Below are 21,190 nucleotides of genomic sequence, written 5' to 3' on the forward strand. Positions count from 1 at the left end.
CATGTTATGATGGCACAGGTATACAATTCACCATGAAGACTTCATCACGACAGTCCCAAACAAGCCCTGTCCTCGTGACACCACAATGCTCCACCAAACCATGTCCTTCAGGCTCCATTGGATTGGATGTTGCCTGAAGGGCTGACGCTGTCGCCACAGCCGCCAGCGCCCAGACAAACAGCTCCACCACCAGACCTACCACAGCTGCCAACAATAGACAGTGAGCTGCCAAGTGCAGGCCGGGAAGAATCTGTTGAAGAGTGTACCACAGAGCTGCCAGGGCCACACGTGGAAGCAGACAGCCTATACCTCCCCTCTGACGCTAGCTTTCTCATGATGATGTCCGACACCGGCTTTCTGAGGTTGGTATCAGTCAGATATATGTCATTTTTAGTACAGAGTATGAGAGGGTGTGTGAGTAAAAGGTTGCTTCTTTTTTCTTTTCTTTTTTCATTCCAGGGATGCACAGCAGAACACTACATATGACAGTGCACTCAGTCAGAATGAGAGCAGCAAAAGCATTGACTACGTCTTGTAACGAAAGTTTATTGTCTTCGAGTTTTGTTTGGACAAGCTACTGGGTAATTGTCCGGAGTGCACTGCACTGTGCTGCATCACAGAGAAGAAGATCAAAGGGACTTGTCTCCGGGTGCACAGAATGTGCAACAATGGCCACGAACACACCTGGACCAGCCAACCATCAGTGAATAGGAGGGCTTAGGCAATGTGCTCCTAGCTGCAGCAACGCTCTTCTCTGGGAGCATCGTCAAAAAAGTGCTGAGGCTCCTCCGCCAGATGGGTGTGCCCTATTTCTCGTACGGGACATACTTTTAAGATTCAGGGTGCCTTCCTTTTACCAGCAATCAGACAGGTACGGCACGTTTCTTTTCCTTACCTGTGAAAGGGGTTTATTTTAGGTGCCAATATTCCAGGCTCAACACTCCTATGGGATCCTGAATGGCGTAGTACATGCGTTGGAAGCACCATATGTTTCTGTCTACAAGTCGCACAGTCCTATAAACGGCTGTTTTTACAAAAAGGTTGATATATACATGTTTGCAAGTACGGCTTCAGGGTGCCGCCATCTTGCCGAGTTGAGGTGTGCTTGGGCGCAGCCATAGTCTGATTACAGCACCTTAGCGAGTCATCGTAATCGAATTTGACGTGCCCCAGTGCACCCCAGCTGAGCAAGACGGCGGCTCCCCGAGGCCATACTTGCAAACGTGTATAGGTGGCACATCTTTATATGGACCGCAAGGCAAAACTGCATTGATAAGCTGTCATATGTATATTGTAATATAAGCACAAGTAAGAGCCAGCTTCAATGTTCTTGCAAACTATCGTAGGAAATTTGTTCTGATGTGCCAGCTGTAAGCTCTACTGGAAGCCAGCATATTGCCAAGGTTCTGATTGTAAGGAAAAGCTGATCCGCAGTACCCGAAGGCTACATCTAATGTATGTAGGTCTGTACGATGCAATACAAACTAAAGGCTCTGCCGATTTCCTTTGTTGTAACTGTTGATACGACCTTGCAGAGCTACAATTATACTTGTAGAAAAAAGCGGTATAAGTCGCACCTCTGTGCAAGAGGCACTGACAGAAATTTTAAGAAAGAAACAACTTGTATGCTGGAAACTATCTAAATAGGAGAGTTGAGATGTATCCTCTGCACCTATTTTTTACCACACTCCTGGGGTGGGAAGGTACCAACTGTGTGGGCAAAGCAAGTGTATACAGGGTTCACGGCACATACTTCACACTCGAAGACTCGCCGCATTCTATGTGGGTGAACCATCGCCCTACGTGTTTTTAAACATGGAGGCAACGTTTTCAGTTAGTTCTTATTCTCCTGCTTTGTGACTGATTGCACCTACTGGAGAAATGGGCAGCGTAAAGGACAGATTTTGATGTGGGGAATAAGTAAAAGAATCAAAAGTAAATGTTCCCCAGTCCGATCGTAAGATTAATCGGCCAGTACTCTATTTTTATACAAAGTGGCGTTTTTTCAATATTAAAACAAGCCCGCTCTCGAGAAAGCGGCTCCTCGGCAGCCAAACTGTTCTTGTTGAATGCTACGAGGGGAACAAGACCTGAACAGGCAGGGGCCTTAGCGACCTAAATAAGTCCAAAACTATGCTTCTTGAGTTTCAATACGAAAAATGTCAAAAGCAATTCATCAACTTGCCCATGCATGGGTAATAGAAAGTAAAAAGGTGTTTTGCCAATCTACCTTATAGTTAGGGTTCCGCATTTTTGGTTTCTATTTTTTCAAATTTCGGCATACTTTTTTCGGTGTTTATTTTAAAATTCAATTTTCGTTTTTTTTTCGGCGTATATTTATGTCCACAAACGTTTATCAGGATTTTTTTCGGTAAATATAAAATAAACATTAACGGACACTGGATCAGATGATCCTTGTAGCTCTGATATTTGTGATCACTCAAAGGATAACGGCACACTGGAAAAAAAGAAATCGACACATTTTTGGCAAATGTGTGCAACTGTAAAACAAACAAGAAAAACAGACGTACAAACAAGTCAGATATGAAGCCTATGCCCCAAAAACTTGGAACTTCACCTTCTGTACACCAGGATTACGTGAGCTTATAATAGTACACACACATGTACTTTTCCAGGTTGTCCTCATTGATCCGCACTCTTTCTTTCCTGTTAATATGACCCTGAGCTTCGAGAATGCACTCTCAACGCTAACAATGGACTCTGGCATGCAGAGGAGATGAAGCGCTGCCTGAGCCAAAATTGGCCAGTAAATCGATCAATTGTGACTGCCAAAAGAGAGACGGTGCGACGTTTTGAAGCACAACACAACATGCAGAGCTTGCAAGTCAGTTTTCCTTAAAACGAATTTGAAAACACGCTCGTACATGGCGAAGTTATGGGGAATTTCGGACTTCATGTTCCGATCGATGATGCGCACATTAAACCAAAGCGTCGTGATGGCATCCGTGTATCCCATACATTTGGACACGTTTCGATAGACACTGTTCCACTTTTTCGTCACGGCCCTGCGGTACGACTGGAAGGTCAAAGTGACCTTTACCGGTTAAAACTGAATTTTAAAAAAATGAATTTGACGTACAATTATTGGTTTAAATCGAAAATGCCGTACCTAAATCTGACCTTTTTCGGTTAAAACCGAATTTCCGAAAATGAAGTCGGCATACTTTTATCGGTTTAAACCGAAAACTCCGAACCCTACTTATAGTGCATATGTGCCTTCAATATTTTTACCCATGACTCTGAGCATTCCATCCTCTCGTATTTAAAAGAAGACTACCATAATTACAATTTGTCAATGCTGTGATCGCATTGGCTGGGATTCAAACTTAAATGCTGAACTTCCATGGACGTTCACATAAACAATAGAAGCTTACTGTATACTTATTGGTTAAATTAAAAGCATGTCCAGGATTTATGTTTGTTTACAAAAGCCTTTGCAAATTAACTTCCAGGTGTGGAACAAGAAACAAAACGAGCTCTTCGAGCAACCAAGGGGACGAGAACCGGTCCTTGCTGGTGATGGGCGGTCAGACTCCCGCGGGCATTCAGCGAAATATGGAACGTACACCGTCGTCGACGTTGTTAATGAACAAGGTTCTCCATGTGGAAATTGTGCAGGTAAATTGCCCCTGCCATAAATGTTATGATGCTTCTGTTCCTCTGAAACAAAACCTTTCTGTAATTAAGTGAAAATGAATGGCGAAAACATGTTTCAGACATGCATTGTCTCACTCAACAGCTCTAGTTATTCATGTTCGGTGTGACAATGCAATGTTCTATTTGTCGCTTCAGTCCAACGAAACAAAGGGCAGCTGGGCAATGGAGCTCAAGGGCGTGAAAAAGACCCTAGTGATTTGTGAAGCCAATGGATTGACTGTGAGAGGAATCATGACTGATCGCCACTCCATGATCAAGTCATTCCTTGCCAAGTTTTACCCCCAGATTTGGCACATGTTCGACTGCTGGCACGTTGCAAAAGGTGAGCCATAACTAATCAGGGTTCCAGGTTATGCAAAAACAAAAAATATTTAATTGCAGAATGCTCTTACCCTTGCCTGTCACTATACTTTGTTTCTGCGCATGTTGTACTGCAGGAAAGGCTACAAGTGTGAGCCCCTTGCTCTAGGCAACTGCTCGGTGGCACAAGCTCTCGTGCAGCAGGAGCAGCTGCCAAGGCCATGAGCTTGCGCTTCTAGTCTTCGCTGCGGTACAACATAAGCTGAAACATAAGCCGCGTTTACATGAATGCAACTTAGTCGCATCGAATCCAGTTGTCGCATTCAATGAGGTCATGTAAACGAAATAATGCACTAGGGGAGTGCATCGCATTCGAGTCGCTAGACAGAGGTGGATTGAGACGGCGAATGCGCATTTCTTCAAACCATGTAAATGGAGGTCGCATCGCAATTTGGATCGGGGAGGATTATGGGAAGGCGCCTGCTGCGGGAGCGAGTGAACAGCTGAGAACATGGCGGTGGCCAACCTCATTGGCGGTGGCAGAGTGCAGTCTCATGTGGTTGCCCGCAGTTTTCTTCAGAGAAGAACCGGGAGCTTTCATTGTCAAACTAAGTGAGCAGAATATAGCCGAGCTGCTCGGTGAGGGCGGCCCTCGACCAATCCTCGCGAAATATGACTTTCACGTCCGTCCGAGGGCGTCCCTAGACACTTTGGCGCAAGCGCGAACGATGCCGAGAGCTCCGAGCACTGGATTGTGGTGCAGAACGAGCAGCTCCTACCTCGGTGCCGTTCTTGGCTGCGCCGGAGCCTTTTGGCCTCGGGGTCCGATCGCGGTTGACAAGCTTTGACGAGGCGAAGCGAGATGGCGTCCCCAGGGCGGTTGGAAACGATCTGGCTCGCCAGGCCGTGTGCACCCTCGTTGCCTCTGATCCAGAGTGGTCTGGCAGCCCGAACCGGAGTCCAAAACGCTTGGGTTTTGATGTTTCTTCCATCCCATAACTTTTTGCACAGCATCGAAGACAACAGACACAATCTTACGCTCGCTGAAAGCCCTTCAATACAGGAAAGTATCCAAGAGTGAGATAACGCCATGTCTTGTATACTTGAGAAAATGGGGCATAATTGGGTTTTTCTTGTTTTTGGTGTTCACAATTATGAACTCTTTATTTTCTCAAGCTGTGGTTTCTGGCAATCTAAGCTTGGTGCTTAGCAGCATGAATGCTTTATTTTTTAAGCCTCAAGGAACGCTTGGTCTCAGCTGGAAAACTGAAGTCTCTTGTGGGACTCCAACACTGGGTGCAGGCAACCGTCGAGCACCTTTATTGGTGCGCGGAACCAAGCGATGGCGCGCCGGACGAGATCCTCCCCAAGTGGACTTCCCTGGTGGGACACGTGGCTGACTTGCACGAACATGCCAACCAAGGTGCCAGCATGGAGACCTGGGGAAGAAAAAGTGGCTTCCTGAGCAAAAGTAGGCTGCAGCAGATTAACAGTGTTGACATGTTAGTGTTTCATACCAACTGATGCTGCGAAGTATACACCAACTCATGTTTACGAATAAACGGGTGCGGCCGCTAACGGTGCCACACATTGCACAATAAGATGTGGGCAGAAAGCGTGGCCTCCCAGAGCTACAAACCATTAGGTTGTATTGTCTTTGGTGTCAATTTAAACTCCCATGCTCTTTTTTCCGTTGATATTGTTAACACATTGTCTTGCCAGCAATGTGTGATTACTTCAAAAGTCTAAGCATAACGGACAAGGATCTCTAAACCGCAAAACATTGCGTGAATGATAGTGCTAAAGCAGGCCAATGGCGAACGTTCCGTTTGTCGTCTGCCACCACGCTTTGGAGCGTGCCCTCTTCCTCCTGCTGGCACGTGCCCTCTCGCACCTTCCAACATGCCTCCTCGGGCTCGCTTGGCGTCACGACGGTGCGGAAATGCCCAGATGTGACAGTCTGTGGACTGCATGTACGGGCTTTGGGCCGTTGTTACTGTATTTTCGTGCATATTACCGGGCCCTGCATATAACTCATGATTGCAATGATTACCGGGCCCTGATTATAACTCATGATTGCATGATATAACTCGTGATTGCAAAAGGTTCTGACTCAGCAGAACCTTTTGCAATCACGCCTCGATGAGCTCGAGGACCAATCACGGCGAGACAACCTGCTTTTTTGGGGTATTCCTGATTCTCGTGAGTCATGGGAACAGTCCGAGGCGAAGATAAAAAGCGTTTTAACAGGCCTATTTGACGTCCTACCTGACAATGTAATCGAACGGGCTCATCGTCTCGGTACCCACTCGCCGAGTAAATGCCGTCCTATCATAGTCAAATTTTCAAGTTATAAAATAAAGGGGAATATACTTTCCGCGCGTACAAAATTGAAAGCAACAAACGTAACGGTCAGTGAAGACTTCTCGCCCGCCACGCGACACGCGCGTAAGAAGCTAATCGCGTTTGCGAAAAACCAACCGGGCGCACCCACCTTCCAGCTGCGTTACAACAAAGTTATCATCAACAACAAGCATTACGTCTACCATTTGCTGAGTGATAGCGTAATCGAGCATGCGCCACTACTGGCACAAGTGAACCGTCATCCAAGCACCGCGGCACGTGCCACCACGTAGGGAAACGCGAGGGGCAGTGGACAAAACGTAGCATCTGTATCATTTCTTTTTTCTAACGTTCGCAGCATTGTTAACAAGCACGATTCCTTAACCTCTGCCATAGACACCTGCAATGCTGACGTAATAGTTTTAACCGAGACGTGGCTGCACTCGTATGTTCGGGATTGTGAAATTTTTTCGAGCGCTAATAATTTTTCCATTTATCGTTGCGACCGCACCTTTCGTCAGGGCGGTGGCGTCCTTCTGGCCATTTCCAAAGACTTCCCATCGCAATGCATTCATATTTCCAGTAACCTTGAAATTGTGTGGGCTCTCATTGCGCTAACTCATCAAAAATTAATTGTTGGTGCGTGTTATCGTCCCCCCACTTATTCCTCCACATTTGTGAATGAGCTTCACGACGCAACAAACATTGTTTCATCGCGCTTTCCCACGTTGCCTTTATTTTTGCTTGGCGATTTTAACATCCCGAACATAACATGGAACAGTGAACCACCCCTGATGCACCCTGTCTCCTCTCTAGCGAAGGAGTTTTTAGACTTTTGCTCTGTTTTTTCATTTACACAAGTTGTCAAGCAGCCTACGAGAATCACCTAGTCGGCAGCTAACACCCTTGACCTCGTATTGTCCTCTAGATCTGATTTCATTTCGGACATTACTTATTTGCCTGGTTTAAGCGACCATGCCCTCCTTTCATTTCACGTTAACCTGTCGAGACCTTTAGCTCCTAAAAAGTCGAAAACTTTTCGAAACTATAAAAAAGCTAATTTTGAAGCTATCAATAATGAACTATCAGCTTTCCTTGACATATTTTTGGAGGATTTCAATCTTCGTAGCGTACAAGCTAACTGGAATCTATATTTGGCGAAAGTTAACGAGCTAACCAATAAATACATCCCTACTTATACTGTTCGTCATAATCGTAACGCACCATGGTACAATCTTCACATCAAGCGTTTGTCAAACAAAAAAAAACGTCTTTTTAAATCAGCCAAGCGATCTTCCAATGATGACCGCTGGATACCTTACAAACAGGCTGCCGACGAATATGTCTCAGCAGTAAAAAAAGCCAAGGAAGAATTTCAACAGCAAACGTTACCTTTAATGCTAACAACCGACACTAAAAAGTTCTGGCGCGTTATAAATCCGAAAGATGATAATAAAATAATCCTCATCGACGATACTGATAATGTAATCCCATCTAACCTGTGCGCGTCCACTCTTAATGAATGTTTTATACGCAACTTTTCAGAATCTGCGGATCCCTCTCTACCCTTCGTTCATTCGTACGATTACGCAGTAATGTTTCCCATATTGATTGAGCCAGCTGGGGTAGAACACCTACTTAGATCATTAAAGCCTTCTTCTGCCCCTGGTTGCGATCTAGTTAATCCAAAATTCTTAAAAAGCACAAGTGTTTATTCCTCTATCATACTAACAAAGATCTTTCAGCAGTCACTCGACAATGGTTTTCTACCCGCGGAATAGAAAGTCGGGAAGGTGATTCCACTCCACAAATCAGGTAACAAGACCTCTGCACTCAACTACCGACCCATATCACTCACCAGTATCCCCTGTAAAATTCTTGAACATATTCTGTTTTCCAATCTTGCTAACTTTCTCGAATCGAATTCATTTTTTACATTCGCGCAACATGGTTTTCGAAAAACTTACTCCTGTGAAACACAACTGGTGTCCTTCATGCATAAAATGAATATCATCCTCGACCACTCATCATCAGCAGATTGCATATTTTTAGATTTTTCCAAAGCATTCGATAAGGTCTGTCATAAGCTGCTGCTCTATAAACTGCGTCAACTAAACCTTGATCACAAACTTCTCACGTGGCTTGAATTCTTTCTTATTAACCGTTCACAATTTGTTTCAGCTAACGATCTAACATCCGAGCCGCGCAGTGTCCACTCTGGTGTACCGCAAGGCTCGGTGCTTGGTCCTCTTCTTTTTCTTATTTACATTAATGATCTCGCGTCAACTGTTTCCTCCCACATTCACTTGTTTGCTGATGACTGCATACTTTTTCGTGAAATAACTTGCGATAATGACATAATCTGCCTTCAATCTGACCTTAACGCTATCTCTGTCTGGTGCGAAGCATGGCGCATGGAATTAAATATTAACAAGTGTAAACTGATGCATGTGTCCAGAAAACCTTGCCAATTGCCAAAATACTGCCTTAATAACATACCCCTTGACCCTGTATCCTCGTACAAGTATCTTGGCATTCATATTTCACATGATCTGACTTAGACCGCCCATACCACATACGTGATTAATAATGCTAACCGGATGTTGGGATACCTTCGACGTAACTTTGCCCGAGCATCTTCGTCATTAAAACTACTGCTTTACACCACACTAATTCGCTCTAAATTGGAATATGCCGCGTCAATTTGGGATCCCAGCCAAGAAAACCTAATAAACTCACTCGAAATGGTCCAAAATAATTCTGTTCGTTTTATACTTTCTAACTATAACCGAACCGCGAGCATAAGTTCAATGAAGTCTAGCCTCAGCCTGCCATCTCTCGCATGTCGCCGTAAAGCTTTTCGTCTCAGTCTCTTTCATAAATTGTTTTACCATTCACACCTGCACGACGAACTTATTTTACCTCCTCAGTACATCTCATCTCGGTTTGATCATGCTAATAAGGTTGGAATTCCATCAGCCAGAACTAACGCTTTCTTTCAGTCATTTCTGCCACGCACATCTGACGAGTGGAATCGCCTTCCTGCTTCAATAGCCACTATCGAAGACTCCCATCACTTCAAGAACGCCTTAGCTAACATTGTATGATTATATGCCATTTTTTGTTTATTTCTATTACCATTTTTGCTGTACTCTGTTTGTTTAATTTCTTCTTGATTGTAACCACTCCCCTCTCTAATGCCTTTGGCCCTGAGGGTATACTAAATAAATAAATAAATAAATAACCCACACCACCAAGTTACTACTCAAACGGGAAAAAAAAAAAAAAAAAAAAATTTGCACTAACCATGTAGAGGAATGTCGAGGTCTCGCTAGAAAGAAACCCTACCTTTAATTTCAACACGCTCGTGTGTGCAGCGTGACTGCAGGTGCAGTCACGTTGCACAGTGACTGCAATATCTAAGGTGCCTTCACTGTCACAGGCAGCGTGGTAATCCTTGCCGTCAAGGGGATTGCTGATGCAGCACTTTTTGAAACTTTACCGCACCTTCTCGTCTGGAAAGGTCGTGGTCACACTGGATCTCTGTCAATACGATGTGACCGCGACCTCTTCTCTCCTGGGTGAACTTTGTTAGCGCTTTTTAAAGCTAGGGGTATGCGCCAGTCTTCGGACTGTGGAACAATCTTCAGTCGTGTCTTGCAGTCTGCAGGCCGTCCTTCCTTCATCCTAACATGCCTCGGCCGCTACGATGACGACTCGTCAACATCGTAGCGGCCTTAGTTCTGGTCTGCCACTCAGTTTACGATTTCTTTGGCAACGGATCAGACGACAGTCGGATCCTTTGCAGTAAAGATTTGAAACCGCGCAAATCATTGCCGTCAACAGCAACACACGTTCGACAGTAACGACACTTTGCGCGTTGCGATCGAATTGGTGGCTCCGCTTAGCTGCTCAGTCAGCAAAAGCAATGCAAAGATGGCTACCCAAAGAAAGGATAAAGTGGGGAGAAAAAAGTCCTTAGGAGAGACCGGGCAAGAGGGACTCTAGGGAACCTATCCCTACGGCTTCATGCGGATTGCTGTGAAGCTGCACCGCCAGTGACCTGCACCCCTACTTTACCTTTGATTCCATATAAATTTTTTCGTCCTTGAGGTTGTCCTAGACGTCATTCTCTAGGCGTCGTCCTTGAGATTGTCCAAGAAGTCGTCCTTCAGGTCATCCCACCATAGTCCAGCTTCGCTGGTCTTCCTTCTTTACCAGAGCAGAAAGGCTGAAAGTTTTTTTTAATGTTTTATGCTATCAAGCATGCACCCTAGTCATTTACAGTCATGATTTGATACCATTTAGCAAGGCAACGTATGAGTGGCATGCACTTATAAAAATAAGAAACTTGTCTTGCATCTTTGTGATGTGACATACTATGTGTTTTGGGTGTGCTGTTACTTCTTTGGACTTGTACTTTGACACCCAACATTAACTACATAAGTGGGAATCGGTCTTAAACTGGGGGGGGGGGGGGGGGAGGCTTAAACTGAGAGCCTCATCAAGTCACAAATTTACACATAAATGTACAACCCATTTGACTGCATTGACCACAAAGTTGTGCTCCACATGCTGCATTATGTTTAGGGGGTTGCTGAATAATATTCCCTGAAGAAGGAGAATGAGGGGAACAAAAGACAAATACAAATCTCCAACCACAGCAAGGTGACTGGTGCACGACTGAAAAAATTCGCCTGGCCCAGCACTAGTATTTTTTGCAACTATTGTAATACTTGACAAAACTTTCAGTCCACCCTCGGGATGATGGAGTATCTTTTCAAATCTTGGCTGTCCCTTTCTTGTGTGGAGCAGTGTAGATATCAGTATCTACAGTTGAATCTTGCTAATTCGAACTCGAGGGGGACCGAAAATTTGTTTGAATAAAGCAAAGTTTGAATTACCGGGAGTTCTTTCCTATACAGATGTATAGGGCGGGACCTGCACGTTAGTTTGAATTATCCAGAAGTTTGAAATAACGAGATTCGACTGTAGTATGTGTATATAACTTACCCAATATGGGTAAGTTATATATGTTAATTTGTGTTTGGCAAAACTGAAACATGACATTATCTCCACTTTCTTCTGGATACTTGAAATAAAAACAAAGTATTTATAGATGACACACCTTGAGGTACTTTCTCAAACAGGAACGACTTGAAAGCAGAAAGATCTGGTGGTGCCTCATGTGCCTCATGTGCTCATACAAGCTCCTATTCTTCATCCGGAAGATTATGCATTCCGAGAGCCAGTTGGCACTGTAACTTATGACTTTGACTGACTTTCTTTGTGCAGCCCTGAAACAGTGACGCACAGCTTCCTGCTGTCTTAGAGGCAGAGCTACAATCTGTAAAGTAAATATGTATATTTGTTTATTATTCTGTCCTTGCCAAAGGGAGAACTCTGCCACTTATTCAGTTATATGTGGCTAATTTAATGGGGCACTTTCATCATCCCACATGGTCTCCAAAGAAAAAATATTCGAAAATATGAAGATTAATTAACAGTACATGATCGAATGAAACCAAGGTTATGAAGCTGGCGAAAAACAAAATCTTTGGCAGCACCGTGATACAAACTCTTGACAAAGCTAATCAGCAGCATGAAATTACAAATTCGGCCGTATATGTATGCATTCAATATATCTTGGGATATTCATTAATAGTTTTCCATGATTTGCCTGTGTTCCAGCTACTACTCGTGGTTACTGGTATCTCTAATTTATGTCAGTGTGATCTAGGCACAGAGCATAATATGTAGATAAAGTTAGAGCTCATGTATTTGCAACTCATCTAACAACTTCCAACCACAACAGAACTTTTCCTTTTTAATTATGTATGTCACTTTAGAGTTATATACAAGATAATCTGATTCTAGAGTAATACCATGAACTTCCCGCTTATGTCTAGAAACAAACTATAATCTACTACATTAAGATGGGACTGACCTTAACCCCAAATGACAAGCGTGTTGTGCAAAGGAAATTCTTCAATATAAAATTTAATGTCTTGGATGGTATTGGAGATTTTGACTTCTGTGTTCATTCCCCTTTTGTAATGTTTTTGCTGTTGGTGTCATATGTTGCAAGTGCAATATTGAATATTACACATAATTTTAGAAACGTGGCTTGCTTCCTGTCACCGTTTTGTTCTGCAGCTTGCACCGTGCCCGAGTTTTTATTGGTTGCCTGCAATTCTAAGAGGGCTAAGCTTTAACAGACAATAAAATTACATTGTTACCTTGCTAAATAATTTAGGTATGGAAATATCAAATTTCTGGTTGTGAATCAAATATAAATGGTAGTAATGCATGACTGCCAATCAAATTTAAATATTTTCTAATATAAATATTTCACATATTTAGTGCGTGCTTAATCATGGCCTCATTTTTGTTGTAAAAAGAGTACTTATGAAAAGTGACAAATTATTACATGAGAACCATTTAAATACTTCCATTAGAAAAGAGGCCCTGATAAGACAAGTTGGGTAAAACATAATGTAACATGGCAAGGAAAGCAATGAATACCTTCTTTATTTGAATATAAATCAATATTTTATTTTTCTGTACTGCCCTTTAAAATCAAGTGTAGAACTCTAATGACAACTTAAAAAAAAGATTGGTTTGCTCTTTATGTTTACACAGCCTTGATGGATATGCGCCTCAACGGGTAATCGGTCTCTTAGCTGTAGATGAGAAATTTAGCCAGTGCAGTACAACCGCTAACCTGGGGTTTTTAACGTGCATCACGCAGTAGTGATCACACGAACGCGTGCCGGTACGAAACTCATCCAGATCGAAACGGGCGGGGATCGAACCCAGGAGGTTCCCAGCGCAAGCTTTGGCTCCACGCTCCGAGCTGAGACGCGTTAGCCCACTCGGCCACTTCCAACCCTCGCAACTTAAGAAAGCTGGCCAGCAATAGTAAACTAAAGTTCCTAAGTCATCGAGCCATGGCGCTCATTCATGTAAGCCGTTTCTCCTAGCACACCGCTGGAAAACAGTGAAGCCTGATGCACGCGCCGATGAGAAACAGTAAATCTTCACCACTTTGCACTAGTGCGAAGCGGTGAAGCTGAACATGGGAAACTGGGGAAAATTATAAAAATTATTTATAATTTTTTAATGTTCAAAATATTGTAATACTTTAAGTGATATAAGTGTGCTGTGAATTGAATCGAACAGCAAACACTAATCACAAATTATTCAAATGTTTGCACACCTCTACTATATACTGGTTACCACTAACCCTTTATAGGGCATGGTTAACTTTCTTTGTGGGTTAGTGCAGACAACAGGAAGGAAGCTTGAACAGTAGTAACCCTCTCAATTCACAACCAGAATAAGATATATTTTTATCCCAGCTAAAGCCACCATTTAATGTGCCACAGATACTGTTCAAGTTAGGGTCTTCTATAACTGCGCTGACTAGTCATGAATCTGGGAATCTGCCAGTGCGTGCCTAAAGCAGACTGCTACTCTTTTCATTATATTATGTTTCCCACTTTCTGCATAATAAGTAGTAATCATCTGACTCGTTTTGTATATTGCAATTAGAGTGAACAAGAATTGGGCTTGTTCTTGGGAAATGGTACCTTTCCAATCGAGATCAAGTTTGTCTTTTCTATATCTCAAGACCGGCCTGTGCATTCAGCCTAAAACGTCTGCATTTGTCAAGCGCAAACCTGGTTTAGCAATGAACACAATTTTTTTTTCTGTTTTATATATATATATATGCATGCATTGTTGCCTTAACCCAATGATTCATAAAAATACATGATACAGGGGCCCTGTACATCTTATGATTACTGCTGGAAGTCGTTTCCTTAGCTTTATAAAGATGTGACAAGCTCTAATATTTACTGTTTGAAAGTCTGGCAGAATCTGCTGGCCCAAGAGGCTGAAGGCTCGCTTCATAAACACAAACACCACCACATTGTTCGACAGCTCACAGTGTCTTTCCTAGAACCATACACAAACCTTTTTAGTATGTTTGCAGTGACTTAGTTGACCTGATGTATGGAGAAAGCACCATGTGTGTCTGGCAACACGGTGATTGACCCGACGGCATAAGCCATAGACTGTAATCGGACCTCGTCTGTTAGAGGCACCATGATACTTGCCTTCACAATAGTCGAGTGTAGCCCACAAGTTCACACCTAAGTGACAGTGATCATTATTGTCATTGACGTTAAAGTAAAACATGATTGTTAAAATCAAGTTCAAGGCCTCTAAAAAGAACAAACCGGTCAAACACACTGTGATGAAAACTGCTTTACAGGCTTACCTTCTCCTCAAGTACTGTTTGCTCAATCTTCTTGTTTTGTGCTGCTAATTTTTTTAAGGATGTCCTTAGAGCGGATACCCTCTCGGCGACTCGTCCGAGTTTACGTAGTCTGCTGCACACAGAGCTGCCTGGATGTTTGCATGGGCCTTCTTCTGCCGAGCTTCAGGAGCCTCTACTGCAGACACCTCCGAAGGTTTCTGCATTGGAGGCAACTCATCTGGTCACCTGAAAGTGAAGCACATTTATTTAGACTTTATTCAGCTCTTGTGTATACACTAAAATATTGCTTTGATGATTTCAAGCTTTTTTTATTGCATAACATCATAACTCTAAAGGACATCATATATGCTTATGGCCTTTGTTCAAACTCCACTTCTCAGTGAAATTGTACAAACAAAAGGAGCTAGAAAACTAATCTCAATTGAAGTAATCTCACAATCTCAGAACTGGGCACCCAGGGTAATATACAGCATCTCGAATAAGCGATGTTAACCATTTTTATTTCCATGGTTCACCAGCAAAAATTAAATTCTGCTCTTCAGATATCCAGCAAAACATCTCGTGGCTCCTTGAAAAATATGTCCAATGGATCTCGAGATTCACCCAATGCATTAAGACTGTTTACACTTCAGGCATAAATGACTATTGTCATGCGAAGAGTATAATATGTATACCTAAGGATTTGTATATCTAAAAACCAAATTGCAGCCTTACGGACAGGTAGCATTTTTAAACAAATGGTTTGCTCCTGGTTTTAAAATTCCACAAAGAGCCATTTCTAGTGGATACCAGGAAAAATATTTTTGCAGCTTACAAAGTAATATCTCTTTTGGTACCTTCAGTGAGGGTTTTGCACTTGGTGGAAAGGATGTGCTTTTCTCTCAGGTATGGGTAAGAGTCTTGCAGCATTAGGGCAGCAAATTCCTTTTTGTCCAGCTCCTCTACATAGTGCTTTCTTGTCAACACCGTTGAGCAGTTCCTGTGCCTCTGTCTGTGTGTGAATGGCACCCTTGTTTACAAGTTTGTCCTGCATAAACCTCAAACTGTGCCACGTCCCGGTGGGTGCTGCTTGCATGGAACATCACGCTTTTCTCTGCCCTTGTTGGTGGGGTCATAGATGCTGGACGCATACGGAATTGTTGCTGGTGTATTCTTGGAAGTGTTGTGTCCAGTACCTGGACGGACATTGAACTTCTGTCGCAAAGTCTTCCAATTGAGGTGGCCCTGGCTCGGCGCTCAGTTCGTCAACGTTCCCCATGCTGCTGTTGCTGAAGCTGTCAGCTTTAAGATTTTCCACATCTGAGCCAATTTGCTGCACAAACGGTGCCCTCGGAGCCTCAAACATGGAAGGAACTGCATCCTTCTTGAGCGAATTAAGTCCTTCCACATGGTGTGAGGACTGCCTCATTGTTGATAACATGCACATAGTTCCACCAGATCTCTTCGAAATGTGATAAATAAAACTGTCATGTACTTTTGGGGGTAATTTGGTATATCTTACAAAGACTTTCATAAATCAATATTTAGTACTCTAACTTAAATATATTTTTTTGCTTAACTTGTGCTTGCTACTTAAGTTACTGACAATTTGCTTCCACTTTTTAATTTAGGGTGTGGGAAGGTAAAAAAAAAAAGACTAATTGCATCAGCTAAGCATGCTGCAACTCGCCACATTCAGTGCCAAAATATTCTGTAACACACATATGCTCACGTGGAAAAGTGCAACCCACAGAAGGTAACGCTGCCCTATGGTAAGCAGATGCATGTTTCTGGCAGGCCTTTATATAAAAAAAACAATCCTGCATAATCTGGCCATTCATTCTTAGAGAGAAATTCTTTACACATATGAAGCAGGAGACCCATTAAGTGATTACTTTGATTGCAGATCAAAGTAATCAGTGAGCAACATCCTTTGTTTTCCCAGGTAAAGATTCAGAAAGAGGGGGAGGTGAGAAAAAACATTTCCTCCCTCACTGATGTAGGTGTCTGTTGTTTTCTCTAGCGGTTAGTTGTTTGACTAAATATACAAAACAAAGTTGACGGGGTATTCTAAGCACAGAAAACAACTGGCTCTGTAGATTTAATGTGTAATAAGATGTTTGCCAAAGTTTTTCACCTACCTTTCATCAAAATGTTTCTCACAGATCAGGGCACTTTTTGGGAGCTGTTTTCCACTTTTCTCCACTACCTGCTGCCAGCGTTTTAAAGTTTCTGGGTCCTTAGGGGCCAAGAACAGGACTATGACCGCGTTAGGGCTAGTGCATTTACAAATAAAACGCAAACACGCTTCTTGCGCCTTCCGTCGTCCACCACGCAAGTGCGGACTGGGAGCAGACGCTGAAAATTGCGTGCTCAATGCGCGCCAAAAAAAGTGAATAAACGGGACTCAAAATAAAGTTGATAGTTATTTATTTGTTTTGTAGGAAACAACTGGGGATTTTTATAAAGTCATTTCATTTCACATAAGAGGTTGCTTAATTAAGTCTATTTCGTTCCACTGTGTCATTCGTGCACATTATATTTACACCGCGCATAGCAGACATCGTTCTTGCTCAGGTGCGAAGACAGCGGCACCCGCGGCACTCGTAGGCGGTAAACAGCCGATACCCCGAACAGACCTCTGCCATGAAACGCCTCCTTTGCGGGGACGCTGCCAGGATTGCGACTGGCGACAGCATGACACTTGTATGACGTCATCAGGTGGAAATCGAGGGACCAAGGTCAGGGCAGGGCTAATTTTCGACTCTGGATTGCTTTGCAATGTAGCGGACAAGACGAGTGCAGCATTAAAATTTGACCGGAAAGAAAAGTTTCTTAGGTTGGCGTTTAAACCTCTGGCTGGAGTAGGGCTAACGACTGCTCCCATTGAATACGGTTAGAACTGTCGGTGCTGACATAACCAGAAACTGAGGCGAAAAGAAGCGGCGCATAAAGAAAAGGGGAGATTGTGTTGAGTTTCGGCACTTCGTTTAGGGAACCTGGTGCACCAGATGTTGACTATCTCCGGTGGCCAGCCTTTGAAATGTTTGGTGACGTCAGAAAGTTGCTGAAACAAAGAAAGAACAATGCACGAAATAACTGGTACCTAGCAAGCACTACAAAAAAAAAAAAAAAAGGCTAAAATAGATTGAGTAGCACCCAAGGAGTTCTTAGTGCTCTTTTTATCTCAGAATCAAGGATATAAAGAGAGCACATTCAAAATCAGGTTCAATGCAACCATTAAGAACTAAGTAATACCCGCACAATTGTAGTTTAAACAAATCGCTTAGCTGCTCGTTCTACACTTCGTCTCACCCCAAGTCTGGCCATGGATTGCGCTTAACCCATTCACTACCGAGCGCTGCCAGGCTGTCCGTACCGCACGTTTTTCCCCTAAAACAGGGCCACACTAGGCGTGACTATTTTGCTTCTATAATAATCTTTTACTGAGAAAATCTATGCAGAAAACAAGAAAACATGTTTATTTACATGCTTAAAGGCCGACGACCAGACTCGAGATTCTGCAAGGCAGATCTTCCTCACCTTGGGGGAGAAAGAAACAGGCAGCGATGGACAGGGTACGAGAGGGGAGAGGAGGAAGCGAAAGAAAAGTGGAAGGCGCGAACTGGTTGTCGGCCTTTAAGCGGTTCGTTCAAGTTTTCAAATCAATAGGTCCTCACAGATTCTTCCTCGTATGAAAGATCACGAAGCACTCCATCCTCGATCGCTTAGGCGTCGCGCAGCCAGTGCGCTCTTGTCGTGATTCATACTCAGAACTGTTGTCGGAATCGCTCGCGTCATCGACAGAAGGCTCCGAAAACTCACTATCCTCACCAGACATCCCATCATCATCACAGTCGAAGAGGATATCTATAATTTCACCATCAGAAAGGCCACACCGTACACTAGACGCTGCCATCTCCTCCAAACTGGCAGCAACTGAGCGGGAAAGACGACACACAAAAGAACAAGCTCAAACAAACACAGCGAACAGAACGATCCTCGCCATCTGTTGGCAATGTATCTAACTACACTACCCCAAGTTTACATTGCGTGCCATCTATGAATGGCTCTTTAAAACAGAAATTCATGCAGACCGGCGAATTGCCGGCTTTGGGAATATGACAGCTGACGGCACGCCCGGCAATTAGCCGGTTTTGGTAGCAAATGGGTTAGAGGGATGTTGAACCACAATTTGGATTCTACAGAATAAGGTAGCAGGAGTGCAATGGGGTGCCACAAACCCCAAAACACCATCTTAAACGGATGGCCGTATTTTTGTAAAATAAGGATGCGATTGAATGGAAATTGCAATGTCGCGTTTCCTGCAGAATTGTTGAAGAGGAGGGGAAATGGCCTTACTTCCTTCCCTCTTCGCGTCCTCGCGGAGTCAAAGCGAGAAGAGGAGGAAACGAGAATAGAAACGTCGCGCGCCTTTTTGGCCTTGTTCAAGTACGCCCTTCTTTCAGAAAATCTGACCATCCGTTGGACATATCCCTTTACGAGTGATTCTTTTTGGTTTGCAGCGTCCCCACCGAGCGCTTCTGTGTTGTTTTCTGAAATCAAAATTTCGGCTCGGCATTCCTTTAATAAGATCCGACGGGGTCAATCAGGCGGAGCACAAAGCGTGTCGTCGCAGCACTCATTGCGCACAGGGAATGTGCCGTGATCCTGCGCTCTTTTCCTGCGTGCGACCGGTTCAGCCGCTGATGGTAAACGTGTAAAGAGAACGAGTGCCGCGATGACCTTTGAAGGAGCCTCATCGGCTCCGCTGAATTGTAGCGTCGGCTGCAGTAAGGCTCAAAGTGGGTCGCAGTATGGACGTCCATTTAGAGGTTGTCAAAAGCAGCCGCGGAAGTGTGCGACGCGTCTTTGGGTATTAGTCGATGTGACCTGCCTTTGTGCGGCCAACGGCGACCTAGCCACGAGCTTTGCCACTGGGCAGGGTATGTATGTTGCCTTTTGGCCGGTCCAAATACTGCGCCACTTTCCAACAGCTCCGCTGGCTCATGTGTATGTCCGCACCTGGATGCTCCTGGAAATTAGCGACTCTATCGAGCCACTGCTCATGCAGTGACGTTTGAATGATGCCTCTGAAGCGTCCACTAGGTGCAATCGAGTAGTCTCGATCCAAGATAATAATGTTTCTGAGAAGCTCCCACACCACAGCCTATAAATAAAACAAGTGGTGAAAACAAACAAAAGAACTTGTCTAAGTGCAAACTACGATGGCCTCTGACACACTCCAAAAAAGAATTATAGTATATCAACGCAAAACACCAAAATAGGGTGCCAAGACGCTACTCAAAGACCTCTTCCCTGGAGAGTCGCACATTTCCCGAGAAAAATAATTTCCTCAAAAAGGATCAAGACACCAGAGATTCGCTCCCCGCAAATATCAGTGATGTGATTGGCCTAATCCATTTTGGAGCACTTTTCGGAGCAGCCAACCAACAGTGTTTTGGAGCAGCAAATGTGGCCTTTGGAGCAACCAAAACAGTGTTTTTAAAAGTGGCTTTTGGAGCAGCCAAGACAGTGTTTCGGGGCAGCAAAAGTGACTTTCGGAGCAGATATTCCTAGAAAAATAAAAATATTTGTTCTAAGTGCTGCACAAACGATGGGCATTTTGTGTTGTGTTGTGTTCTCATGTGACGTGTTGTGACAGAACTCACTGCTTGTGTTTCTACTGCTGAGACATCCCACAAGTGTACAGTGCTGTAGACATTGCCAAGCAATTCCGAAAAACCACTTGCCACCGTTTTAATGGTTCCCGACGTGCCAGATTTTTGTCAAAAGCCAGCAAACGTAAAGCAATGGATTGCAAACGTCCCGGCTGGTGACTCTGTCGTGCAATCATGTTCACATGCACGTGAGGGCAACTGTGGCAGGCTTGCGCAGTTGTGCGTGCTTTGTCGCGCGAGCAGAGACAACGGCTGTTCGATCGAAACCGAAACCATTCCACTCCGCTCCGTCGCCAACTCGCCAACTGTTCCCCATAATTGTAAGCAAAATGTAACTGTTCAGCATATGACAAAAAACAGTCCAGCGGCGCATGCTTGCCAGGCCGGCAAACAAGTATACAAGCTAAACACACGCACACACACACACACACACACACAAAAAGAAAAAGAACCTGAGCGCATTGATGCAAGATGTCGCGAGCCAGGGTCAAAAAGTTGTTGGAGCGCTTTGTACAATACAGTATAGACCACTTACAACGTAACCGCTTATAGTGCAGGACCGGGTATAACGCGGCTTTTTTAAACCACCGGTTCGCCTCCCATAGAACTCCATGTATTTACATACCGCTTAAAATGCAGGCGCGCGAAGGGAAATACCGGTTATAGTGCGGTTTTTGGAACAGCGCGCCAACTGAGCGGCGCAGTGAGCACGCTTCCCTGTGCGACACTAGATAACGGCGCGAGTCGCAATGGCCGCAAGCGGCACTCGCGGGGCAAGGAGGTTGCTTGAAGGCTTGAAGAAGCGGGGAGAAGCGAAGAGAGAGGCTTCAGTTGCCATAGCGACGGAGGGACGCACGCACGTGTCGTTCACGTGCGTGCGTCCCTCCGCTGCGTTGGAAACAAACAACCGCAACGACAGACCAAT

General features: G+C 44.1%; 1 pseudogene; it reads right to left on the bottom strand.

The window, feature by feature from the left end:
* Positions 1-15,437: 15,437 nt before the first annotated feature.
* On the bottom strand, positions 15,438-17,148 carry LOC115317598 (annotated as a pseudogene).
* Positions 17,149-21,190: the final 4,042 nt, after the last annotated feature.

The sequence above is a fragment of the Ixodes scapularis genome, unplaced genomic scaffold (genome assembly GCF_016920785.2).
Source record: "Ixodes scapularis isolate PalLabHiFi unplaced genomic scaffold, ASM1692078v2 PGA_scaffold13__105_contigs__length_92229423, whole genome shotgun sequence".
Taxonomy (NCBI): domain Eukaryota; kingdom Metazoa; phylum Arthropoda; class Arachnida; order Ixodida; family Ixodidae; genus Ixodes; species Ixodes scapularis.